We start from the raw sequence: 23,691 nt of genomic DNA on the forward strand, positions 1-23,691 counted from the left end.
TGATTTGGAGCCCATCTACCATCCTCTGGGAAAAAGAACAGGAAATGACATCACCAATGCAGGAAATGACATCACCAACCCAAGGAAACTTAAACAGATAAGTAGAAAGCGGGACATAAGACCAGCGCTTCACCGGAGGCTCACTGATGATGTTAGCTAGAATGGTGATGAAAAGTCTGAAAACTAACCTTCCAGCTCAGCGAGCAAACTCACATCCAGAAACTCAACCTGAGATTTTCAAAAGGTTTTTGATAAAAGCTCCCCCTGCACCCCACTCCCCAACACACACACACACACATAGAGGAAACTATTAGATTATTAGAATTAGAAAATTTAAAGCATGTAGGTTAGGAGGTAATGTTCTAGTTGGATAAAGCATTGGTTAGCAGGCAGAAAACAGACAGTAGGAATAAGTGATAATAAAATGTGAGGCTGGATGAACACAGCAGGCCAAGCAGCATCTCAGGAGCACAAAAGCTGACGTTTCGGGCCTAGACCCTTCATCAGAGAAGGGTCTAGGCCCGAAACGTCAGTTTTTGTGCTCCTGAGATGCTGCTTGGCCTGCTGTGTTCATCCAGCCTCACATTTTATTATCTTGGAATCTCTAGCATCTGCAGTTCCCATTATCTCAAGTAGGAATAAGTGGATCATTGGTAGCATGGTGCTAGTGGGTACCAGAAGGATCAGGTATTTGGACTCTAGGCATTCATAGTATACACCAATAATTTGGAGTAAGGGATCAAATGCATTTTTTCCAAATTTGTGGATAATACAAACAAGTGGGAATGTGTGTGCTGCAGAAGATATGAAGCCACTTCAGGAAGATTCGGACAGGCTACTGAATAGACAAGAACATTGCAGACAGAATACAATATGGAAAAATGTGAGGTTATCCACTTCAGTAGGAGAAACAGATGTGCAGAGTATTTCTAATGTGGTAAGTGGTTGGAAAATTCAGATTTACAAAGCGATTTCATGGTGTCCTCATGAATAAGTGTCATTGAAAAGTAACATGAATGATAACAACCTATTAGGAAGGCTTATGGAATGTTATCCTTTATTGTGAGAGTGCAGTGGTACTGAAATCATGTTTCAATTGTATAGGGGTTTGGTAGACTGAATCTGGAGTGTAGTTTTGTCTCCTTATCACAGGAATGATATTATTGCCATTGTGTGGAGTGCAACATTCGTTCACTGAGCTTGTTCCCAGGTGGCAAGGCAGTCGTATGAGGAGAGATGCTGCAGACTAGGCCTGTATTCTCTAGTGTTTCAAAGAATGAGATGTGAAGTCATTGTGAACTCATCCCCTGATTGGAGAGTCTACAACCAATGGGCATAAGTTAATAATAACTTAATTCTGACATGAGAATTTTTTCACTCAGAGCTTGGTGAGCCTTTGGCATCCTCTACCTCAGAGGCTGTGGAAGCTCACTCTTTAAGTATGTTTAAGGTAGCAATTTATAGTTTTCAGGTTACAAGTGGCATAAAATGTCATGGGAGTGGAATGTGTAAAAGGCACTGAAATGTTTGATCAGCTATGATTGTAATGAAAGGCAGGGCAGTGTGGGCGGGCTGAATAGCCCACTCCTACGAGTGGTGTTTGTGACAGAAACTAAAAACTATAGCTTTGATTTAGCCAATGTTTTGAGGGAAAAATACATTTACTCAACCCAATATCCAGGATTTTCTTCCTGTTCTTGGATTAGTCGAAAAATTGGGTGTCTTCTTGTCAAAATGAAACTACTGAAAAGCCACTGCAGACTTTCCTTGGGCCATCATTTGCTAGGCAGTGTGGAATCAGAACAGTTTTAACAATGCTAATAGACTTGCTGTTCTTGGGAACTCAGAGGGAAATAGTTGTTTTGCCACCTTTAAAGGCTTGTGGCCAAGTATCGGATGTTTCCATCTGAATGGCTGAAGTGACGATAATGTTGGATTATCAGTAGCTTTTTCAGTCTTTCATGGATTCTTCCGTTCTTCATTCATTATTTATTTTCTCGAATTGCTCTCAAGAGATGGTAGTGAGTCACTTTTGTGAAGGGCTACAGTCCTTTTGGTGTAGAAACACCCATAGTGCTACTGGGGAGATTTTGAGCACAGCAACAGTGAAATACCAGTGATACAGTTGCAAGTATGGATAAGATATGGCCTGAGAAAAACTTGTAGTTGATGACATTCCCATGTTTCTTCTTGCTTTGTCCTTCTAAATGATGGAACTTACAAGTTTAGAAGGTGCTGTCAAAGGATTGTCAAAATATAGAAAAGAGCCCCTGAGAGGGTGGATGCTGAAAAGATGGCTCCTGTTTTGGGAGACACTAAAATTAATGGGTATAGTTTAAGGCAGAAGTCGATTGCTGGCCAAAGGAGTCAAAGGTTACCAGCAGTAGGTGGGCATATGTAGGGGAGGCCCTGAACAAATCAGCCATCATCTTATTGAATAGTGCAGCAGGCTTGAGGGACTGAATGACCTACCCTTGCATGTATATGTTCATATGTGCATTCAAAATACTGACCCATTAACACACACTATTGAAAACATCAAATTGCCCATCATTTCAATTCTTCTCCCATTCTGATCTGTCTGTCCTTGTTCGCCAGGATTGCTTTTTTTAAAAGCAGAATGTAAGCTTGAGCAACTGTACCTAAACTTTCAGTTAGCACTTTACACCCTTTTAGCCTTAACATTGGGTACAATTCCAATTGGCAAAGATGCCCCCATTTTCCTGACAGTGAATGCTGTTAATACCTCTGGCATTTTCATTTGTACTTCCAGAATTTTAGACTCTTTAGTCATCCCTAAGCCATCTTCTTTGTTGATGACCCATAATTCCTTAAATCACTCGTGCTTTCCATCCCCTCACAGGGCTTCCCTTTTGCTCCTCCCTCATTTTCTTGTTTCTGTCTTTGCTTAAAACCTGTTCCATTTCAACTTTTTCCAGTTTACTGAAAGGTAATCAAAATGAAATTTTAACTCTTGACAAAATTTTCCCTGACATTCGGTTTGGAAATCGGGAAAGCCCATAACATGCTCTAGAATTTGGCCTCCATGCCCACCGACACCTCTCTGTAGTCTTGTGATTAAATGTTTGAGGCCTATGTTGGCTGGCTCAGCCTTAGTCTGATGGAAGCCCTTAAGTGGCCAGTCAGCCTGCCATTTGAGGACAGCTTTGGCCCCAGACGGAATTTTCAGTTGGAGGGAGGAATTAAGGGGAAGAGACAATCCAGAAAGTAACCCAACTCAGGCCTAGAGTGATGGGGGGAGGGGGAAGCGGGGTGATGGGTAGGATCTCAATCAGTAACCTCCTTTCAATGGTGGCATCTTCCTATGCTGAGTTGACAGCAGCTGCCCAGATTGTACAGCAGCTCTCTGAGGTGCAACTTCCTTCAAAGTGAAGAATGGACTCCAGATTCATGTAAACTGCAGCTGTTGGGAAGGAAAACCCTACCATGTTATAAGATCCTGGCTTTTGTCTTGTTTCGCAGAAGGTGTCTGGCTTATTGAATATTTCTGTTTTTATTTGCTTATGTGCTTCGTTGATCAAATCGTAAGAGTGCAAGTTAATTTTTAATGAAGTTTTGTTTAAAAGGATAATGTGTGTCCAAATCTCATGATTCTTGGGAACAGTCCTTCCAGCCTTCATACATTCTTTAGCTCCTCTAAAGCAAAAGAAACCCTTGGGGTTGGACTACACTTGGGAAAAAAAGCAACACCGCTGAAAACTCAGAATACACACAAGAAGAAGGCAATGCTGCACATTATGATAGGAAAACCAGTGGGAGTGTGACATTAAAAGTGAAGTGGCATCTTAAGATTGGTAAATGCTCATCAGGCAGTTTCAGCTCTATGTGGTCAGTATCTACTTTTTTTAAAGGGGAGTTGCCATTAGAATTACAACGAAACGAGATTATTTATGTTTCATATCATTGGGGTGCATTGTAGGAAGAGGCTTGACGTGATGATTACTATCCAGACAGTTCCACTGAAAATCAGTCACCAGAACCACAACCTGTCATTTAATTATGTAGTCACCACTCTGGAGGAAATGCTGTGGATGCTGGAAATGTGAAATAAAAACAGAAAATGCTGCAAATGTTCAGACAGTTCTGAAAAAAAGGCCATCAACCTAAAATGTTAACACTATTTCTCGTTCCACTGGTGGTGCCTAACCTGCTGGGTACTTCCAGCATTTTTTGTTTTTAATTCTGTTAGGAGGAAGTCACTAATAAGCTATAAGAGCTGTCACTGGTTTAAACTCTAAATGCGATCTGGGAGTGCGAGAAGATGAGATTCATTCCTTCAGCTCCCTTGCCTGAGGAGCCATGTCTTCAAAAACAAAATAATGATCGGGGAGCATCAATCTTAGTCAAGACAGTTTGAGATTGTGTACAATTAGTAGGAGTCACTATCGGCATCTCGAACACATTGCAGGATGCTTCCCACAAACTGCAGAAACTCTGAAGTCCGAGAGGTGGTGTACATTAATATATGAAGAACAGTTTCTAAGGCTTTTAGGAATTTTTAAATTGACAATTAATATGCTAACATTGATGTACAGATAGGCAAACTAAACATAAATCTATGAGATTATTCCAGTAGTCGGGCAGAAGTGAAAAAGATTTGATAGGCACAAGTGTAAGGGAATAGATATTGCTTTCTGCAGCCAAAATGAAGAATTTCAGGATTGTTTGCCCACTGTCAGTTGGAGTTAAAGACAGTTCCTCATGACTGGAGAAAATTTTGAAGTGCGAAGGACAAGACCCGGTTGTCATGGTCCCTTGACATACGTAGCAAGAGAGAGAGCTAAATGATCTCACAAACAACAGGTCAGATCAAAACTTTATATCCTGCCATATCTGGCTATGAATGGCAGTGGTCAATTAAACAACAGATTAGTAGACAAAGCTCCAGTCATTCCCAGCTGCTATGGGTGATCCAGCATTTTTGTCAAAAAGACAGGACTGAAACATTTGCAACAGTCTTCAACCAGAAGCACTGAGTAGGTAGATCTATCTCAGCCTCCCACTGAGCACATCAGTCAATTTGACTCACTCCATGTGATTCACGAAACAGCTGAAAACACTAGCTACTTCAAAGTCTAGGGACCCTGTCAATATTCCAGCAAAAGTACTGAAGTGTTGTGCTCCTGAGCTACCCAAGTCTTAAGACTTCCCTGCAACATTTGATACAATCTCCCACATGAGCCTCCTTTAATGTGATTCACTCTTGTCCGTTGCAGTGGGACAACTGGTTCCAATGAAAGCTATCCCTTTATAATCAGAGTATCAGTTGGATTGAGTCCCTTGTAAATTTTTCCTTGACCCTCTTTCTGTTTTTCATCTACACACTACCTCTGGGTGACAGTATCAATTGTAAACCTCAACATTAATTCCATGCATGCCCTGGCCAAATGTTTCATGCTGACGCCAACTATTCTCAACCTTAGCTTTGTATTCAAACTTGAATTAAGTTTCACATTTCAAATTATCTTGATCAGAAAACCTCTGCATTTGCCTCAACCAATTTGCTGCTAAAACTTTTGTCCATGTTTTTGTTACCTCTAGAATCCATTATTCTGATACTCTTGTGGCTGGTCTCCCATCCTGCATCATCAGTAAACCTCAGCTTCTCCAAAACCCCATGCCAGAATTATCCTGTCCTACCTATACCAATTCCTGTGTAGTCATCAGTGTTGGCCTTGCTAACCTGCACGAGCTACCTGCCTAAATTTAAAATATGCATCCTTTCTCTTTTTGGCCTTGTCCTTTGCTAATTCTAAAACCTGCTTCAGCATTACAACATACCCTCTATTTCCAAGAACTTGCCATCAATTTACAATTTGACATTACACATCCCCGTCCCATCATTTACATGACAATTTGATACTTTTCCCCTTATATTCATTTCTTTTCTCGTTTTGATTTGAATGTGACTTGTGCCTCCTTTTCTACATAAGGAGTCATTCTAGTTATTATCTTACTCCTCCAAAAGTGATTGCCTATAAACTTGATTGTGCTGCACACATTAGCCACAAAATGGCCTTTTTTAGATCACATTGAAGCAATGCAATGTCATTGTGCTACTGTGTACAGGTTTAAATTAATAGCCTACCGGACATTTTGTTAATAAAATTGTATTTTTTTGGAATTATAAAATTGCTATCATGTGTAAACTGATGCTATTGTGAAAATTGTTACAGCTGTCCCACCCGACTGGACCATCACTATTCCCAAATTCATCACAAAGGTTGAAAATTTTATCAATGTGAGTGTTAGATGTCATATTTTCCAATGAGAGTCTGAGTCCGGTGGTAGGTGGCAAGTAACATAGAACATAGAACATAGAACATTACAGCACAGTACAGGCCCTTCGGCCCTCGATGTTGTGCCGACCTGTCATACCAATCTCAAGCCCATCTAACCTACACTATTCCATGTACGTCCATATGCTTATCCAATGACTACTTAAATGTACCTAAAGTTGGCAAATCTACTACCATGGCAGGCAAAGCATTCCATTCCCTTACTACTCTCCGAATAAAGAAACTACCTCTGACATCTGTCCTATATCTTTCACCCCTCAATTTAAAGCTATGGCCCCTAGTGCTCGCCGTCACCATCCTAGGAAAAAGGCTGTCCCTATCCACCCTATCTAACCCTCTGATTATTTTCTATGTTCCAATTAAGTCACCTCTCAACCTTCTTCTCTCTAATGAAAACAGCCTCAAGTCCCTCAGCCTTTCCTCGTAAGACCTTCCCTCCATACAAGGCAACATCCTAGTAAATCTCCTTTGCACCCTTTCCAAAGCTTCCACATCCTTCTTATAATGCGGAGACCAGAACTGTACACAATACTCCAAGTGCGGCCGCACCAGAGTTTTGTACAGCTGCAGCATAACCTCTTGGTTCTGGAACTCGATCCCTCTATTAATAAAAGCTAAAACACTATGCCTTCTTAACAGCCCTGTCAACCTGGGGTGGCAACTTTCAAGGATCTGTGTACATGGCCACCGAAAATCCTGTGGTATCTTAGCAAAAACCAATCTTATGAAATCCAAAATATTATATCCATTGCTTGCCTGTAATCAATTCTACTTGCTACTTCCTTAAAAAAACTGTAATAAACTTGTCAGGTATGATTTCCCCTTCGTGAAGCAATGCTGACTCTGGTGATCACTATCTATTTTTAAATGCTCCACTACTACATACTTTATAATACAAATCTAACATTTTCTTATTGTAACTTTGTTTTTTAGTACAGCGTCATTTTTGAGAGCAACAAGGCATACAGAAAGCTTCAGAATGTCTTAACGTATACAGTTTAAACTTGATTGATTAAATAATTCAAGAGAAACAACAAATTAGTGTGAAATGTTCTTATCTGTGTCTTATCCTAAACCAACTGCAGCTGCACATGCTATCATTTCTCCAGTAGCCTTGAGTGTACGGGGATACTCCTGTTCTATTTGTGAATACTACATTGAGCAAATATTTTCCCAAGTTCTCTAACTCCTGACAGCCATGGGCAGGTGGTGGCCATTTTGTGCTGCTCAGTCATGGGCCTCCCTAACAGTAAGCAAAGTCCTTTACTTTCCTGTCAGATTGATTCAGGTTAGCAGAAAAGAAAGTGTTCTTAGCACAAACTACTATTTATTACAAATAATGAATAGTTGACGTATAACTCTACCAGTAAAAACTCTGTTCTGAAACTCTCCCACATTCACACACAAATGGATGTTGACAGATAAAAAGTATTGGTGTTATAAATGGACAGGAAGAAATTGGAGAAGCAATTCAGTGCCCCCTGCCCCCCTCAGTACACAGAGTTCACTGAGATGATGTTTTTGCTTTCCACGACTTTCTGCTCTTCAATGTCTAGCTTCCATGTCCTTTTCACTCCTTTGCATGAGTCACAAACAGTTGATATGTTAATGACAAAGTCCCTTAGTTACCGGTTAAAGACCACAGCTTATAGCAACTGGTAAGGGAAAATAAACTAACTTTGTTTAGCCTTTCTCCAGGTACTTGACTGCAGAGAAAGACATACTATCTGCCACTGCACCAGGCTTCTTTCAGTATTGTGCATACTCACAAGCTGTTCAGCCAGCCAGGAATCATCATATAGTTGTTGTCAGGCTGATGGCCTTTGGCATCCACAACTAGTTACACATCTATAAAGCAATCAGCAACCTGTGGCCAAGTCTCATTTTGCACACACCACATGCCTTGTTTCCAGGACGCGGAGACAGAGGAGCACCCAGAGCACGGTAAGATAGATCTAACTTACCTCGGGGATTTGTGGCCTTGTTTCCAGGGAGCAGAGTCAGAGAGAGGAGCACCCAGAGCACGGTAAGATAGATCTAACTTACCTCGGGGATTTGTGGCTTTGTTTCCAGGGCGTGGAGTCAGAGAGAGGAACAGCCGGAGTAACTGAAGCCAAACTGAAAATGTGACATCACGGGACAGCTGTGACCTGATTGGCTGTTAGGAAATCTGTCCTAAATTTAGAAAAGGACACTCCAAGACTAATTAATAAATTAATAAACCTGGGATTAACTAACTAATAAATTAATTAAGTAGAGATGGCGGTACAGATGATGTGCTGTCGCTGTATGATGTGAGGGCTGGCAGATCCCATTGCAAACTGCAGTGACTGTATCTGCAGCAAGTGTTGGTTGCTCGAGGGCCCTCGGCTTAGAATTGATGAGCTGGAATCGGAGCTTCAAATACTGCGGCGCATCAGGAGGGGGAGAAGTACCTGGACACTATGTTTCAGGAGGGAGTCATACCAGGTAGATTAAGTAATTCAAATGCAGTCAGTGATCAGGGAGAGCATGGGGTGACTGCAAGTGAGGCAGGTAGAGGGATTCTGCATTCAGGAATAGAGGAGCCTCACCTCTTCACCTTGCCCAACAGGTATAAGGTACTTGGCCCCTGTGTGGATGAGGATAAGAGCTGCAGGGACAATGAGCCAAATGACCACTGCACCGTGGTACAGGAGGCCATTCAAGAGGGAGGAACAAAAAGCCAAATGATAGTTGTAGGGGACTCTATAATTAGCCGGATTGACAGTATGCTTTGTAAGCAGGATCAAGAGTCCCACATGGTGTGTTGCCTGCCTGGTGCCAGGATGAGGGACACCTCTGACTGGCTTGAAAGGATATTAGAGTGGGAGAGCAAGGATCCAATTGTTGTGGTCCACACTGGGACAAACAACATAGCCACGGCTAGAAAGGAGGACCTGTTTGGGGATCATCAAACACTAGGAACGAAATTAAAGAACAGGTCCTCCAGGATTATAATCCCTGGATTACTATCCAAGCTACATGCAAATTGGCAGAGGGATAAGAAACTGAGGGGAGTAAACATGTGGCTAAAGGATTGGTGTGGGATAGAGGGGTTCCATTTCATGGGGCATTGGCATCAGTTTTGGAACAGGAGGGATCTGTACCATTGGGATGGTCTCCAGTTGAAACAATCTGGAACCAGTGCCATAGTAAAAAGGATAAATAGGGTGATCACTCGGACTTTAAATGAGTGAACTGGAGGGAAGGGAAGGGAAGGGATAAATGACAAGAAGTATAATAGTAAATAGAAAAGAAAGCAGCAGGTTAACATGTGCAGGACAGTTTAACTACATGGAAGTCTATGAAAGTAGTCAAGAGGAAGGAAAACTCAGGAGACATTATTCACTGAGATGTTAAAATTCACAAAAAAAGGTATAAAAATAGCATAAAGGCACCTTAGTTGAATGCTTATAGCATTTGAAACTAGGTAGATGAGTCAATGGCACAAATCATAGTGGATGAGTATAATTTAGTAAACATTATAGGGAGATGGTTGCAGGTTGGTCACAACTGGGAATTAAATATCCAGGGGTATCAGACAATTCTGAAGGACAGACAGGAAGGTAAGGGAGGTACAGGGCGGTAGCAAGAGATGATATAGGTTCTGTGGAGAATAAGATCGAATTCATTTGGGTTGAAATTAAAAATTCTAACAAGAAAAAGTCACTGATAGGTGTACTCTGTCGGCCACCAAACAATATCACGTTGAGGCAGGCAATAAAAAAATAACTAATACCTGTAAAAATGGTACACAAATTTTCATGAGGGATTTTAATCCACATGTCAATTGGTCAAACTAGGTCAGTCAAGGCAGCTTTGACGAGGAGTTCATAGAATGTATCCATGACATTTCCTTAACCAGTATGTAAAAGAACTGACATGGAAGCAAGCTATTCTAGATCTGGTCCTGTGTAATGAGACAGGAATAATTAACGATCTCATATTTAGTGATCATCTTGGAAGGAGCAAACACAGTGTGGCTGAATTAGAATACAGACGGAAAGTGAGAAGATAAAATCCAACGCTCAGGTTCTGTGCTTAAACAAAGGAGACTACAATAGGATGAGGGAGGAGTTGGCTAAAATAGACTGGAAGCAAAGACTTTATGGTGGGACAGCTGAGGAACAGTAGAGGACTTCCGAAGCATTTTATCAAAGTTCTCAGCAAAAGTATCTACTAGTAAAAAGGAAAGACTACAGGAAATGGGGTATTCGTTGATGGACATTTAAGGAAATGAGGGAAGCTAGCAAATTGAAAGATAAGGCATAGAAAGTAGCAAAAACCTAGGGCCTTAAAAGAGATGGCTGACAAAGTGGTAAATGAATTTGTAACATTTTTTCAATATTCACACATTTCTGGAAAGGTCCTACTGGATTAGACAATAGTTGATGTAACCCCTCTATTCAAGAAGGGAAGGAGCAGCTAGGTTGATGGCTATTATGGGGAAAGTGTTAACATTATCATTAAAGAGGTAATAGGTAAAATTCAAGATAACTGGAAAGAGGTAGTGCACTGAAACTCAGCCCCACTAAATTCTGGATTATTACAAAAATTAAAGATTATATCAAGTGCAGACAATTCTGTAGTTTACTGCAGGACCAAAAAAGCATAAGTTGCTGGAAAAGCTCAGCACGCCTGGGAGCATCTATGAAGAAAAACATCAGAGTTAACTTTTGGGTACTATTCTGAGGAAGGACCACCAGAGCCAAAAAACATAAACTCTGATGTTTTCTTCACAGATGCTGCCAGACCTGCTGAGTTTTTCCAGCAACCTCTGTTTTTGTTCGTAATTTACTTGCCCTTTTAAATCCAGGTGAACAAAAAACATGGACCAAACTCTGAACTTAGCAAGGATTACTATTGACTACAAATAAATAGATTCTAGCTAGGTGCAAGCTGCTATGAACAGTTTGCATAGAAATTTACTAGTTAAAACTCGAGCCCATTTATAAAACTACTTCTACTCTCAAATACAAGCAGATGTTGACAGACAAAAAAAAATTGGTTGGAGGATAAAACTCGGAAGGCAGTTTAATGGCCCTTGTTTACAGTGTTTGCTGAGGTGATAGTTATGCTTGCCAGGACTACTTCAAATTTCTCTTCAGGTATTTTTCACTTCCTTGCAGGAGGCAAAGAGTAACGGGAGGACTCATTATAAAATCTCTGACTGATTGGTCAAAGGTAATAGATTACGACTACTGGTAGGAGAAAATAATAGGCATTCTTCAAGTGTAAAGACAGTATGTTTTTATATTTCTGTTATTTTGATTGAAGCCTGAAATGGGAAAGTAACTTTTGTAAAAGCCAAGGACTGTTGAAGGATTTTTACAGATCACTACTATGACTGAAACTGTGAGTGCAATTTATGCAGCAGTTCGATTAAAGAGTAGTGGGAAGCATTTCACAAATGAGCTGGAGCCAGAATGCTGCATATGAATGAGAATTCAGCTGGTAACAAGTAGCTCATTGATCAAGGACCAGTTATCAATGACAAAAGCCTCCACCCTGCCAAAAAAATGTGATTTACTCCCAGGTAGCTGAACAACTTGTGTGTATGAATGTTTGATATGACTGATTGAACCTCGGCAATAGTAGAGGGTACCTGTTTTCTCTGTAGAAAAAACCTGCCTTAAGCCTGAAGAATAGCAATTCCACTCATCAGTTTCTGTAAGCTGTGACTTTTACTTATTAAGCCAGTGACCATTAAAAGTGTTAACCAATCACTACCAACCTCCGGATACAACGCATTATCCTCCGACACTTCCGCCATTTACAATCCGACCCCACCACCCAAGACATTTTTCCATCCCCACCCCTGTCTGCTTTCCGGAGAGACCACTCTCTCCGTGACTCCCTTGTTCGCTCCACACTGCCCTCCAACCCCACCACACCCAGCACCTTCCCCTGCAACCGCAGGAAATGCTACACTTGTCCCCACACCTCCTCCCTCACCCCCATCCCAGGCCCCAAGATGACATTCCACATTAAGCAGAGGTTCACCTGCACATCTGCCAATGTGGTATACTGCATCCACTGTACCCGGTGCGGCTTTCTCTACATTGGGGAAACCAAGCGGAGGCTTGGGGACCGCTTTGCAGAACACCTCCGCTCAGTTCGCAACAAACAACTGCACCTCCCAGTCGCAAACCATTTCCACTCCCCCTCCCATTCTCTTGATGACATGTCCATCATGGGCCTCCTGCAGTGCCACAATGATGCCACCCGAAGGTTGCAGGAACAGCAACTCATATTCCGCCTGGGAACCCTGCAGCCATATGGTATCAATGTGGACTTCACCAGTTTCAAAATCTCCCCTTCCCCCACTGCATCCCTAAACCAGCCCAGTTCATCCCCTCCCCCCACTGCACCACACAACCAGCCCAGCTCTTCCCCCCCACCCACTGCATCCCAAAACCAGTCCAACCTGTCTCTGCCTCCCTAACCGGTTCTTCCTCTCACCCATCCCTTCCTCCCACCCCCAGCCGCACCCCCAGCTACCTACTAACCTCATCCCACCTCCTTGACCTGTCCGTCTTCCCTGGACTGACCTATCCCCTCCCTACCTCCCCACCTACACCCTCTCCACCTATCTTCTTTGCTCTCCATCTTCGGTCCGCCTCCCCCTCTCTCCCTATTTATTCCAGTTCCCTCCCCCCATCCCCCTCTCTGATGAAGGGTCTAGGCCCGAAACGTCAGCTTTTGTGCTCCTGAGATGCTGCTTGGCCTGCTGTGTTCATCCAGCCTCACATTTTATTATCTAACCACCAATCACCCTATGTCTCCTTCAGTACTGGACAAGAAAGATTGGCAAACAATGTTATGACCAGGAAAAGGATGTTCTCACTAACCCTCTTAACAGGGACCATTAAACTGCCTTTTCAATCTTTCCCTCTGCCCATAGTACCCATATTTTTGTGTTTGTATGTGTGGGTCGAGAGAAAGTTTTGATAAGTGTGTTGGAGTATTACCTGTAGTACAGTTACATGTTAACGGTTCATAATTGTTGACCTGTGGTTGGAATCATTTGGTTTGTAACAAATAGGAATTCTTCTTAAGTACAGAAACCTGAAGAGAAATTTTCTCTTTGGAGGTTAAGTGACTTTGGAACTTTCTGCCTCAAAAGGCAGTGAAGGTAGGGTCATTGAGTATTTTTCAAGCAGAGATAGATAGATTATTTTTAGGCAAAGGAATCAAAGGTGATTGAAGATAGATGAGAATATGGAATTTGAAACTCAGACAGATTAGGAATGTTCTTATTGAATGGTGAGGGAGGCTTGAGAGGCCAGAAGACCAACGTCTGTTTTTAATTTCTATATTTGTGTGGTGAAAAGTTTCTACTGTTTTAACAATGAACGTCAAAAAAATCATCTTAAATACCCAATGGCTGATCAACACAAAATATAAACATATACCTTATTAACTTATATTTTAAAATAGTCTTGAATGGTGCAATAATGGGAGAGCATCTGACACAACTCCTTGCCATTTTTGGTTATTTTTTGAAATCAAGTCTTTATTATTTTAACCTTGCAATAGTAATTTTTTGGAAAAGCACTGAACACAGAATGAGAAACATACTGAATTAGAGCCATTTTAACTTTGCTCACCTTTGTTATGCTTAGTAACAAAATATTTAGGTGCGATTGCAATTATGATAGGGGACTCTCTAGTCAGAGGGACAGACAGATGTTCCTGCAGCCCATGAGACATCAGAATGGTGTGTTGCCTCCCTGGTGCCAGGATCAAGGATATCTCAGAGAGGGTGCAGAATATTCTCAAAGGGAGAGGGATCAGCAGGAGGTCATTGTACACATTGGAACTAATGACATAAGAAGAGAAAAGGACGAGATTTTGAGGAGAGAATAAAGGAAGTTAGGCAGAAATTTTAAAAAGTATATCCTCGAGGGTAGTAATATCTTGATTAGCTCTGTTACCACAAGCTAGTGAGTGTAGGAACAGGAGGATAGAGCAGATGAAAGTGTGGCAGAGGAGCTGGAACAGGGGAGAAGGATTCTTATTTTTGGATCATTGGAAAGTTTTCTGGGGTAGAAGGGACCCGTATACAGAGGACGGATTGCATCTGAATTGGAAAGGGACTAATATACTCGTGGGGAGATTTGCTACAGCTGCTTGGGAGGGTTTTAAATAGTAAGGGAGGGGAGGTAGAACCCAGGGAGATAGTGAGGAAAGAGATCACCCTGAGACTGGTGCAGTTGGGAAAAGAACCAAATCAAACAGTCAGGGCAGGCAGGAACATGGCAGAGAATTGAGTAGGACTCTTAAGTTAAAATGCATTTATTTCAATGGAAGAGATCTAACAGGTAATGCAAATGAACTCAGGCCATGGTTGCGAATATGGGACTGGGCTATCATAGTTATTACAGAGACTTAGCTCAGGGATGGACAGGACTGGCAGTTTGATGTTCCAGACTACGGATGCTATAGAAAGGGGGGAAAGAGAGGAGGAGTGGTCTTTCAAATTAGGGATAACATTTCAACTGTACCAAGGGAGGATATTCCTGGGAATGCGTCCAGGGAAGTTATTTGGGTGGAACTGAGGAATAAGAAAGGGATGACCACCTTATTGGGATTGTCTTACAGACCCCACAATAGTGAGGGGGAAATTAAGAAACAAATTTGTAAGGAAATCTCAGTTACCTATAAGGGTAATAGGGTGGTTATTATGGGGGATTTTGATTTTTCAACCATAGACTGGGACTGCCATAGCATCAAGGGCTTGGCTGGAGAGGAATTTGTTAAGTGAGTACAAGAAAATTTTCTTGTTCAGGATGTGGATGTACCTACTAGAGAAGGTGCAAAACTTGACCTACATTTGGGAAATAAAGCAGAGCAGGTGACTGATGTGTCAATGGGGGTAACAAAGTGTGGAGTTGGATGAACACAGTAGGCCAAGCAGCACCTTAGGACCACAAAAGCTGACCTAAGATGCTGCTTGGCCTGCTGTGTTCATCCAGCTTCACACTTTGTTATCTCGGATTCTTCAGCATCTGCAGTTCCCATTATCTCTGGTGTCAATGGGGGTGTTGCTTTGTGCCAGTGATCATAATTCTAATAGTTTTAAAATAGTGATGGAAGAGCACAGACCAGATCTAAAAGCTAAAGATCTAAATTGGAGGAAGGCCAATTTTGACGATATTAGGCAAGAACCTTCAAAAGTTGATTGAGGGTCGATGTTCGCAGGTACAGGGACAGCTGGAAAATGAAAAGTCTTCAAAATTGAGATAATAAGTGCCCAGAGACAATATGTTCCAATTAGGGTGAAGGGCAAGGCTGGTAGGTGTGGGGAATGCTGTATGACTAGAGAAAATGAGGTTTTGGTCAGGAATAAGAAGAAAGCGTATGTCAGGTGTAAACAGCAGGTATCGAGTCAATCTGTAGAAGAGTATAAAGGCAGTGGGAGTATAAATCAGTGGAAAATAAGGAGGGTGAAAAGGGGTCATGAAATAGCTTTGAAAAATCTGGTTAAGAAGAATCCAAAAGGATTATATAAATACATTAAGGACAAAAGGGCAACTAGGAATAGAACAGGGTCCCTTAAAGATCAGCATGGCCACCTTTGTACTGAACCACAGGAGATGGAGAGATACTAAACGATTATTTTGCATCAGTATTTACTGTGGAGAAGGATACGGAAAATAGAAAATGTGGGGAAAGAAATAGTAATGTCTTATTACAGACGAGGATGTGCTGGATGTCCTAAATCCCTGGGACCTGTTCAGGTGTACCCAGAACTCTGTTCAAAGCTAGGGAAATGTTTGCTGAGCCCCTTGCTGAGATATTTGTTTCGCCAATAGCCACTGCTGAGGTGCCGGAAGACTGGAGGTTGTCTAATGTGGTGCCACTATTTTAAAAAGGTGATAAGGAAAAGCCAGGGAACTGTAAACTGGTGAGCCTGACATCAGTGGTGGGCAAGTTGTTGGTGGGAATCCTGAGGGACAGGATTTACATGTATTTAGAAAGGCATGGACTGATTAGGGATAGTCAATATGCTTTATGCATGGGAACTTGTGTCTCACTAGCTTGATTAAATATTTTAAAGCAATAAAGAGGATTGATGAGGACAGAGGGGTAGATGTGATCCGTATGGGCTTCAGTAAGGCGTTCGACAAGGTTCCTCATGGTAGACTGGTTAGTTGGGTTAGATCACATGGAATATAGGGAGAGCTAGCCATTTGAATATAGAACAGGCTCAAAGGTAGGAGACAGTGTGTGGTGGTGGAGGGCTGTTTTTCAGACTGGAGGCATGTGACTAGCAGTATGGCACAAGGATCGATGCTGGATCCACTGATTTTCATTATTCATATAATTGATTTGGATGTGAACACAGAAGGTACGGTTAGTAAGTTTGCAGATGAGACCAAAATTGGAGGTGTCATGCTCAGCGAAGAACGTTACCTCAGAGCACAACAGGGTCTTGATCAGATGGGTTAATGGGCTGAGGAGTGGCAGATGGAGCACTTAATGCTCTACACTTAAGTGGAGTCGCAAGTAGATAGGATAGTGAAGAAGGCGTTTGCTATGCTTGCCTTTATTGATCAGTGCATTGAGTATATGAATTGGGGAGGTCACGTTGCGGCTGTACAGGACATTGATTAGGCCACTTTTGGAAAACTGCACACAGTTCTGGTCTCTCTGCTTCAGGAAGGAAGTTGTGAAACTTGAAAGGGTTTGGCAAAGATTTACGAGAATGTTGCTTGGGTTGTTGGCTTTGAGCTATAGGGAGATGCTGAATAGGCTGGGGCTATTTTCCCTGGAGCATCAAAGGCTGAGAGGTGACCTCATAGAGGTTTATAAAATCATGAGGGGCATGGATAGGGTAAATAGACAAGATCTTTTCCCCAAGGTGGGGGAGTCCAAAACTGGAGGGAACAGTTTTAAGGTGAGAGGGGAAAGATTTAAAAGGGACCTGAGGGGCAACTTTTTCACATAACGGGTGGTGCCTGTATGGATTGAGTTGCCAGGGGAAGTGGTGGGGGCTGGTACAATTACAACGTTTAAAAGGCATTTGGGTGGGTATATGAATAGGAAGCCTTTAGAAAAATATGGGCCAATGCTTACAAATGGGACTAGATTTATTTAGTATATCTGGTTGGCATGGACAAGTTGGACCAAAGGGTCTGGTTCTATGCTGTACAACTGTCTTACTTGTTTATTTTGGTAATACATCCTAGATCTGTTGTTTTACAAATAAAATTTTAATATCCATCTTCTGTGCTGAAATACATTCACCCAACAGTTTCAGTCTCCTTTTCATTATCATGTACAGTTCTCCAGCTGAACGTGAGAAGATGGCTGTTCTCAATCCTGTCAAGACACTGCTCTCAATTTTCTCTCCTCTGTTCTATGAAGACATTCCTTGGTGCACTCAGCATAACCTGCTGATACAAACACAAAGTGCTAGAGAAACTCAGCAGGTCTGGCAGCATCTGTGTGACTCTTCTTCAGAATCCACTGATGACCTATCAATAAGTTATTTGAAATCCGGAAATACCACATGAGAAATTATGGTTACGAATCAATGCCCCATCACTGTGTGGTGCAATTATGTTAAGAATGTTAATACAACACATTCGACATACACCTAAAATCTGTTGTGTTTCATGTACATATATTAATGAATCATATCCATTACTATGCTTCAAAATTGAAGAATTTTAAAAGCAAACGAAATAACATTGCAGAAGATTAATTTAACTTTGTTACCTAGTTGAAATGGAAATGATTGAATTTAACGCAATCCACTCACTTGACAATTTTTAAAAATATCTTGCATAATTTAAACAAACGCTGATAGATACTGTGTATTCATAGTAAAAGCAATGACAGATTCTTAAAAATAGTAACATTAAAATGGATTATCTTTAATAAATGTTTTCATTTTCCATAGATATTTGAAGATGATAAAAGTTTTTAGAAGTATGAGGACCAGAATCATAGTGAGAAAGTCACCAACGAAGTAAAATAATATGGATTAACAATGATGTGAAAACTGTATGTACTACTTCAGTTCTTTCTTTATCATTGATAGACTGCTGCTGTGAAATGTTTATTGTAATCTCATTTCTATGTAACTTCTCTCATATAGAATCCGTACAGTTCAGATAGAGGCCATTCAATCCATTGAGTCTGCACTAACCCTCCAAATAGTATCCGACCCAAGCCTGCCCTATCCCTGTATTCTCACATTTACCACTGGCAAATCCACCTACCCTGCACATCCTTACACTGTGGGAGAAAACCAGAGCACCCAGAGGAAACCCATGCAGACACGGGGAGAATGTACAAACTCCACACAGACAGATGCCCAAAGGTGGAATTGAAACTGCGTCCCTGGTTCTGTGAGGGAGCAGTGCTAACCACTGAGCCACAGGGCGAACCCAAACATTAATGCATGTTGTAATTACCAATACTGTTTTTTCTCTTAAAATTTGGCTTTGAGAAGAGTGCTTCACTCTGCCTGCTGATGAAAAGCAGATGGGTAGTTAGTCTTCCCAAAAGTTCCAATTTTGACCTACTACTTTGAGAAAGAAGAAAGGATAGCTGTGGGGAACCGTCAGGATCCTTCTTGAAAAATGCGTGACTGGCTTCAGTGACATCATGTGACTCCCTGCTCTGTGTCCAACAAGGAAATTAAAGTTTCCTCTGTCCTAGACTTCCACTGATCACAAAGTCTGCCAAATCCAGTTCTTGCATTTTACGTGAATATAAAGTATGTCTTTGGTCTCCAGTGGCATCTTTGTCTCCTCCATTAGTCAGCTACTATTCCTCAATGGTTTTGAATTGGAGAATCACAGTGATGAGGTCCAGCAACTAAAATCTCCCAAAGACAATGATAGTGCGTTGTATACTGCAGACAATCAATGCCAGATCCATTTTTTTGTTCTCAGTATATACAGATGATTGTATTTTGGATATTGGGAATAGAATCTTGAAAGCTGCCAATCACACAGAACCAAAAGTCAAGAAAGACGGTGACAGATGTCAGGAAGACATTTTGGATAGAGAAATAAGCAGTGTGGTGGAAAATATAATTTAATATGGATGTGTGAGTTAGTACATTACGTAGAATTGGAGTATCCACTTGGTAAAAAAACAATGCTAGGGGTTGGGAAAAATGGGGAGATCTTAGGGTTTAGGTATATAATTCAATGGAGTAGGACTACTACTAGATAAAAAGAAAAAGAAAGACCAACAGCACTTAATTTTTTACAACAAAGTGAAGCGATTGAGACAGTAGTATTAGTTTTGGACTGTTCTGCCAAAGAGCAAACACATTCAAGAAGGCCTAAGTGCCTATCTGCTTTGGTTGGATCTTCGATTATTATTCTCATCTTGAGTTGCCCTGTAATGAAGCCAGAAATTGGACAATATTTAATTTCATTTTATTCGTAATCCCATTGTTTAATCAACTTCAGTCTCTTCATTCTTAGTTTTAATACATTGCATAAACAGACTACTGTAAATACCACTGTGGAAAATTAATTTGCAGTCTGGTCACTTTTGTAGTATCAAGTACATCTATTGGCTTTTGTAGAGTCATAGAGTCACGCAGCATGGAAGGAGACTCTTCAGTTCAACTCGTCTGGGCCAAACATCCCAATCTGACCTAGTCCAATTTACCAGCGTTTGGCCCATATCCCTTTAAACCCTTTCTATTCATGTACCCATCCAGGTGCCTTTTAAATGTTGTAATTGTATCCCACTCCACTACTTCTTCTGGCAGCTTGTTCCATACACTCACCATCCTCTGTGTGACAAAGCTACCCTTCAAGTCCTTGTTAAATTGTTCCCCTCGCATCTTAAACCAATGCTTTCTAGTTGTGGACTCCCCTACCCTAGAAAAAGGACCTTGGCTATTCACCCTAACTATGTCCCTCATGATTTTATAAACTTCCGTAAGATCGCCCTCAGCCTCCGATGCTCCAGAGAAAAAAGCCCTAGCCTCTCCCGACAGCTCAAACCCCCCAGTCCCGGCAATACCCTTGAGAATCTTGTCTGCACCCCCTCAAATTTAATAACATCCTTCCTATTTAAGGTGACCAAATTTGAATGCAGCATTCTAAAAGTAGCCTAGCCAAAGCCCTGTACAGCTGCAACATGATGACCAACTCCTATACTCAGTGTTCTGATCAATGAAAGCAAGTGAGTCTTCTTCACCACTCCTAATTCCTGGGGCCAGGCTCATAAAAATATCTTGGAGGCAACTTCTGATTAACATACAGGACTCCGTCCTTGATCGGCCACCAGTCTACCAGATTCTAATTGGCAGAAGGAACACGACACTAGCATCCTCCAAAATAGGTAAAATCTCAGTGCCAGCAACTGGAGCCAGGTGAGTGGTTAATAATCAGTTAAATAGGGACATCAATTGCTCTAAAGTTGAACAGGTATCCCAACACAATCTCTCCATGAGTAAAAGTGCATTTTGGATTGCAAGGATAGAGGCAGGTAGGCACCAAAGATTGTTTATGAGCATGGCACCCAACTTTGTGGTGCTATACCCTCACCTTTCTGCCGTCCTCCCCCACCTTGGGGTGGGGAAGGGCTATTGTAAAACTCTGGCCAGTGTTTCAGGACTCGTGACCAATCTTCAGAACTCAAGTCTGCTGAGTATATCCAGCATGTTTAATCGGAGAGAACTTTTGAAGTTGGACGTTAAAATCCCCGAAACGGCAACAAAAATGTTGGTTAAGAGAAACAGAAAATTTTGAAAACACAGGAAATGCATAACAATTCTTGTAACATTTGTGGAGGTAACAGACAAATTAATGTTTGTCAGTAGACACTTTATTCACTTGAATCTCCAAGAAACCTCCACTTACAATGAAGACAACATAAGAAAAGATGGAAAAGACCGAAGAGGTTGTAATAATAAAACTGATGGTGAACATTCTGTTCTGGGGATTTCAAGCACGGGTTAGTTGCACAGTATCTGTGTCCCATTGTTGCAAATAGTCACCACAGGGAGATGTTGTTTGATCTGCTCTGCCAGTCATTGGATGGGTACAGTGCACATGCCTGGCATCACATTGGTATTGAAACTTATACATAACATTACTTAATTACGTGGTAGGGCAAGAATATCTCCTGGGGCATACCCACCAGCCTGCACCTGAGCCACACTTATATATGCTTATACTTGGAATAAATAGAACAGACAGAGCAAGAATCCACCACAAAGTATTCTAACCTCTTATTTCATCGTACACAAAATCAAAAAATTATTCATTTTTTTTAAAGTGAGGTAAAAACTTTTCATTATTTGCATTAAATCTTAAATTCACCAATTTCTGTCACATACCCTCAGTCCCATCTCCTTTACCTCTGATCTATGGCACTTGTTGTATGAAATGCAGCAGTTTCACTTGTGTTCAGAGCATATTAGATTCCACTTGCAGCTATCTAGGCACCAGAATATCAGCCTGCAGCTTTTGTCAAAAGAAAGGACTTCTACTCCATCAACGTCAACTGGTGTGTAATCACTGCAGAATGCTAATACAACTCTGCACCAGTTTGATCAGTTGTTGTAAAGGCACCTTTGCTCTGCAACATTCATCTATCCTCCTGCTTTTCCAACCATAAATAAGAGAATGACTGCTAAGGAACGAGGAATCCCACCTCCATACATGGCTGATGACATTTGTAATTTATTGAAAATTGCATTGAGCATTTTATCCACTTAAGGCTACTGTCTGCAAAGATAATTATAGAAGCCCTGCAGTGAGGAAAGAGGCCATTCAGTCCGTTGAGTCTGCACTGACTCTCCAAACAGTATCCCCACCTAGACCTCATCCCCCACCCTGTCCCCATAACCTCACATTTTTAATATGGCTAATCTACCTCGCCCACATATCACTGGACACCATGGGCTAATTTAACATGGTCATCCACTTAACCTGCACATCTTTGGGAGGAAACTGGAGCACCTGGAGTATACCCACACAGATACAGGGAGAATGTGCAAACTTGACACAGTTGGGTCCTCAGCACTGTGCAGCAGCAGTGCTTACCACTGAACCACCATGCCACCCCGAAAAAAAACATGTCTGACTCAATAGCACACTGCATGGGGTATTTATGTGGAGTTTGAAATTAAACTGTGAAGCTCAAAATCCAATACCATCAACAGCCAAATACAATTAGAGGGAATCTAGAAGAAGAATAAACAAATCCATATTTTAGCAGCATGTACAGTTTTGACTGTGACTGCATCTTGCTGAATCTTATTGTTTCTTCCGAAGACAGACATAGTGGTGATGATGGGGCGAAAAATACAAAACACTGCTTTCAGACATTCAAGTTTTGGAAAGTGTTTGCCTACTTCCTACAGCCAACATTTTAAATTGGAAATTTAGGGAAAGAATTGAGATTGCAGCCTGTTAGACACATAAGACGCACTCTAGCTCACGATTAGCAAGGGGAAGGTGTGCACTGAGTACAGTCACATCGATCTCTCAAAAATAACCAGTCAAAAAGAAATTAATCTCAGATTATTACAAAGAGGATTTTCTTTGGAAGTAATGTAATCCTGTATGCTTGAGCATGCATTATCACAGCATTGCTGATGTAGCTATGCCTATGTCCAAACTATCTCGTTTGAAGTGCATTCAAAGTCATCATCTGTGTTGCCACATTGGCAGAGGTGGCTGCAACATGACTAAGGTTTGATGGAAGATTTTGCAATCATAGATCACAGAAGGGCAAAAAAGGCTTTACTTCTTTACATCTCCACAATGAGGAGGATTGGAAAATGATCTTGAGACACTTACACGTTAGCACCATGTCTACATTTTAGCACAAAACACAGTAACAACCTATTTCACATTTAGGAATAATACAGTATATGAAATAGTTGTCTTTTGATGTGCTCAAGGAGAAGCAAACATGTCAATTGACAAACATTGCACATGATTGAGGCAGCTAACAGCCAAATGTGACTGTGGTGATGTTGAAAATATTGAAAAAGAAATCAAAATAATCCAGCATTCAAATAAAAGCAAAATAATGTGGATATTGGAAGTATGAGTTAAAAACAACAGGATTTCGCTCAAGAAACGTAGCAGGATTGGAAGCATCTATGGAGAAAGTAACGCAGTTAACATTTCGAGTGCAGTATGACTTCTTCAAGAACCCAGCAATGTTTCTCCAGTTGACTAAGCTGCAAAGGAGCTGAAAAAGAAGAAAGCTGTTGGAGTTAGCCAGATCATTTTTGCTTTCACTGTTCAGAGCTGCTAAAGTTGAAATTGCCAGCACCTAGTCAACTCCTGTAAACTATTTTCATCATCCACACTACATAAACATTACGAAGTGCAAATACTAAAAATTG

The 23,691-nt window shown here is 41.3% G+C and overlaps 1 long non-coding RNA gene across 3 annotated transcripts in view; it reads left to right on the top strand.

Moving 5' to 3' along the window:
* LOC125458119 (uncharacterized) overlaps nt 1-23,691 on the top strand; it is a 54,435-nt gene that overhangs the window by 19,870 nt on the left and 10,874 nt on the right. For 2 of the 3 annotated variants that reach the window (XR_007248761.2, XR_007248763.2), the window contains exons 1-2: nt 10,627-10,659; nt 18,253-18,356. This is a non-coding gene — a long non-coding RNA (uncharacterized LOC125458119). Of the gene's footprint in view, nt 1-10,626; nt 10,660-18,252; nt 18,357-23,691 lie in introns of those variants that run through there. The other variant, XR_007248762.2, reaches the window with a different exon arrangement.

The sequence above is a fragment of the Stegostoma tigrinum genome, chromosome 13 (genome assembly GCF_030684315.1).
Source record: "Stegostoma tigrinum isolate sSteTig4 chromosome 13, sSteTig4.hap1, whole genome shotgun sequence".
Classification (NCBI taxonomy): domain Eukaryota; kingdom Metazoa; phylum Chordata; class Chondrichthyes; order Orectolobiformes; family Stegostomatidae; genus Stegostoma; species Stegostoma tigrinum.